The sequence below is a fragment of the Cucurbita moschata genome, unplaced genomic scaffold (assembly GCF_002738365.1).
Source record: "Cucurbita moschata cultivar Rifu unplaced genomic scaffold, Cmos_1.0 Cmo_Scf00011, whole genome shotgun sequence".
NCBI lineage: Eukaryota > Viridiplantae > Streptophyta > Magnoliopsida > Cucurbitales > Cucurbitaceae > Cucurbita > Cucurbita moschata.
In genome coordinates this window covers 40,117-44,382 of record NW_019268527.1, presented here as the reverse complement: position 1 = coordinate 44,382, position 4,266 = coordinate 40,117, and the positions used below count along the sequence as shown (strand labels likewise).

The 4,266-nt window shown below is 41.2% G+C and overlaps 1 long non-coding RNA gene across 1 annotated transcript; it reads left to right on the top strand.

Annotated features, from left to right (window-relative positions):
- Positions 1 to 2,701: 2,701 nt before the first annotated feature.
- LOC111449856 lies at positions 2,702 to 3,845 on the top strand. Its single transcript, XR_002711736.1, has 2 exons — positions 2,702 to 2,765; positions 3,609 to 3,845. It is a non-coding gene; the product is annotated as an uncharacterized LOC111449856 (long non-coding RNA).
- The last annotated feature ends 421 nt before the right edge of the window (positions 3,846 to 4,266 follow it).

The following is a 4,266-nucleotide window of genomic DNA, read 5'->3' as shown; positions in this document are numbered from 1 at the left end:
ATTCTCTTGAAGGCTTTCTAGTTCGGGCTAAATTAGATGTGTAATACTTCTCTACACATGGCCCACACCTACGAACGTGGGCCCACTAGGCAGGCTGCACGCTCTCTAGGCCTACTGCTCTGGCTAGCACTCGCTGAGAGTTGTTACCGGACACCCGTAGGGAATAGCGATTGTCGTAGCATTAAGGCAAACAAGATGACCACAATTAGTCTCATGAAGTACGCGTCCGTACTCATCATAATGGGGTAGTATCTCGATACACGTGAACACAAATTATGCATTAGGTCCCCATACTTTCCATCACGGTATGATAAGTAGGATTTCAAACATAAAAGTATAATAATATATATTTATATTAATGTATTTGCATATACTTTAAAAAATGACTGCATAGCGTAGTGGATTAGCGCGTTTGACTTCGTATCCGAAGGTTGTGGGTTTGACTCCCTCTGTAGTCAAACATAAAACACACACCACCTCAGCCTCCTTTTCTTATTGGGCAAGCATTCTCTAGTAGTTCTCAGTGCCGGGTACAAGGTTACAACATTTTTTCATTTTTGTTATTGCTTAATACAATCCCGCGAACATATCATATCGTTTTTCATATCATTTCTCATATCGTTTATCATACTTTCATGCATACGTCAAGATTGTATTTTATGCTAGTCATATCATTTCCATATGCATATCTTAGTTCACGTCGTTTCATGAATGTATCCTAGTCTTACCATCATAGTCACTTACGTGACTCATCCACACACCCCTAACTTGCAATTACAGGACCTATCATAACGTTCTAGAACGAAAGCTTGACTGTGGTGTAATTAGTGCAAGTATGGATACCCACCACAGTCGATTCACACACCACCTGAGCCTCCTTTTCTTATTGGGCAAGCATTCTCTAGTAGTTCTCAGTGCCGAACACCCGGGTACAAGGTCACAACATTTTTTTCATTTTTATTATTGTTTAATACAATCCCACGAACATATCATATTGTTTTTCATATCATTTCTTGTAATGGAACCGAAAAAAAAAAAGGTCGTTGGTAGAACCGAAAACTCCGGTGAACGCTGGAGTTTTCGCTCCCACACGACCCACAAAGGGTGGCCGAAGGCTGTGGTGCCACAGGACTCAACCCCGACCTTTAGCCACCCCAAAACAACCTGCAAAGAACGAAAACAGTGAAAAACGAAAAGGAACAGAAAAATCCGACGAAACTCCGGCAAGGCCAAACCATACGAAATCGACGTAAAAACCTCTATTTTACTCCACAAAAGTAATCCCAGAACCATTTATACACATCATGAGTAGAGTTAGACGAATCTTTTATGTTGAACGCCATGGGCAAGGGATACGGGACGTCGAATTTCCGAACTGCTAAAAATCTGGGAGTGTGAGGCCCTTACAAACCAAATCTATACCAAAAACAGGGTTATGGGGAAGAAGAGACTCAAGAACGGAGAAAGAATGAGGGAAAAAGGACGTCGAAACGACGTTAACGAGGAGAGAGAAAGGTCGCCGGAAAAAGGCGCAGGCAATCGGGCGAAGAGGACGAAGTCCGACTCGAGGGCTAGATCCCGCAACCCGAACCGAACCCAGTCCTCTTAGGTTAGCCCAGTACTCGATGGTCCCCGCGACCCAGCCACTTCTGCTCAAAACCTGCAAGCCCAGTCCACGTTATATACTAGGGAGTACTTCAGCTAAGGCCTACCAAGTAAGTGGATCACCCGTCGTAGGTTACGCGTTATTTGCTGTATATTGGCACGTGCCCGTGGATTTGCATGTGTCATTAAATTGTATGGTAGTTTAATGTGCATAAGTACGAAATCATGTGAACGTGAATGTATGCTAGTATGCTGCTTAGTTTGATGTGATATGTTATGCATGTGACGATATGTGGTCCTTGAATGATTATGGCATGATTGTATGGAATATGTGAATGTAAACAACATGAATTTGACATGAAACACGGTAAACTATCTGGAATCATAACTCCGATAGGAATATGTATAAAATGTGAATTGAAAATGAGAATGACATGAAGCATGGAACGTGACAGGGGGTTATGATCATTAATGATAAATGTAGAAGTAGGGGGGACCTCATGCATTATGTGTGTTCATGCATCTGGGGGATACCCCTATCCGATCATGAGGGTACCGACGCGTACATTGAATGGCAGGACAACTGTAATAACTCATACAGCTGGCATTAAATGAGAAAAAGCCAGCTGTACCAATAAAAGGAAAAAAAATTATATATATATATATATGAAATATGAAAAGACAGGAGTATGAAGGGGCAGAAAAAATGAAAAGGCAGTGGGTAGGTCTGCCACGTACCCAAAATCTTCTCTTTAAATCTGGTTGGTAAGAGGCCAATAAATCCGAGGGAGGGGGTTGAACCAAGCTGTTTTTGAAATAGGAAGAAAAAAAGAAAAGGGAACATTGGTAAGAGTTGAAGAAGCAGAAGAAGGAAAGGAAAGTCGCTAGAAGGAAGGAGTTGATCGCTGGATTTAACGAACTGTTGGACCCGACCCGACCCAATTAGCAAATTCTGATCCACTACCCAAAACCAGACTCGAAGGTATGTATGACCCTCGGTTCAGAGGCCAATGCTCGCAAATTTGAACTATTTTTAACTCGAATCCTACTCAACTTCTATAGTTTTGACATATTTTCTCAATGTATGACCTAATTTTAGATCTTTGAACGAATTGGAAATTTGTTGAAGACCCGAAACAAGCTCGAAAAGTCTACAACAAGTAAGTAACCGCATGGAGCAAGTTCTAAGAAATGCTAAGGAGTCGGTTTGGAGTATGGGCAAATGATCTAGTATTATACTTAGGAGTTTGGTTAACATTAGTTTCAATTATGGTACTTCGATATCGCGAGTGTTTATACCTTGATTATAGTTAGGGTTATATAACTTCCGCATGCATTATTGTGAATTTCTCTGATAGGCGTTTGGGTTTATGTGTTTCCTAGGAAGTCGAGATAGATTGTTATTTCTTGATTTGCATGATAAGTACGATGTGAGCCTTGATACTTTGTGCTGTTTTGTTTTAGGGTGTGGATAGCCCCTTTATTGCCCATGTGTGAATTGGACTATTTTGTTATGTGCTAGATAGCGTGAATTATGAATTTAGTAGATTATGGGTTACCGTCTTTTAGTTGTCACCTATGTTAGATATGGGTGGCCTTAGTAAGTATGATATTGTAGTACCACGTCAGGGGTGCCTAGTGGGGAGACCCATTGCCTTTTACTGATCTAAACCCGACCGGGGTGTAAGACAGGTAGTTTACTGACCCAGTTCGGCAGGGCGTAGTGACAGGTAGTTACTGATTCTCAGGAACAGGTAGTTAAGGCCAGACACCACTGGGAAAAATCCACTAATTTAAGCTCAGTAGATAGTTAGGTATGGAAGAAAATCCATATCAATGAGAATCCATGGGGTCTTCTTTTGAGACTATAGTAGTCCTTGCTAGAGATAGATTCGAGCATATAGCCAAAGTTTCCGTGAATACGATTAAGTCCGATAAGAGCCTATAAGTAGGTTGCTTACTGAGTATTTTTATACTCATCCCATGTTGTTGCTATTTTTCAGGTGCTAAGTAGACCAATGTCGGTGGCGGGAATGTGTGGAGCCGTGCGGCTACAGTGGAGACCCTTAGATTGAGTCCTCTTTGTCCATGTCGTTTTAATGCCATTTTGATGTTTATTTTGGGAAAACTTATGCTATTTTGTAACTGTTTTTCTTTTGTTGTGTTTCCGCGGATCCCGTTATGTTTTGGAACTATTTGGATTTTTAATGCTTATTAGATAACATTAATTTTATTGTGTCTCCCGTTTTATCAAATGAAAATGTTGTAAGGCATTTATCCTAGAGTCCACGTAGCGATTCGTGATTCAATGCGTCGGAGAACGGTCGTTACAGTTTGGTATCAGAGCCCTAGGTTGTTAGGTCCTGTAGACCCTCCTTTATCTAGAGTGTCTGTTGGGTCCACTGCAGCTTGGCTTGTAACCACGTTTCCTCCTCGACTTGATAATTAAGAGAGTAAGTTACAAGTAGTAGTCCATAGTTGTAGTCGTATCATAGTTTAACGTTCTATGATGGGACATTAATTCATGAACCTGCTATGGTTAAAGGCTTGAGATAAACAACTTGTAACTTGCGTATTGATGATGTAGATATTATGGCACCCATAACTAGAAGTAATGGACGAGGGAGAGGTAGGCGAGCAGCCAGTGCTCCAGAGGAATAT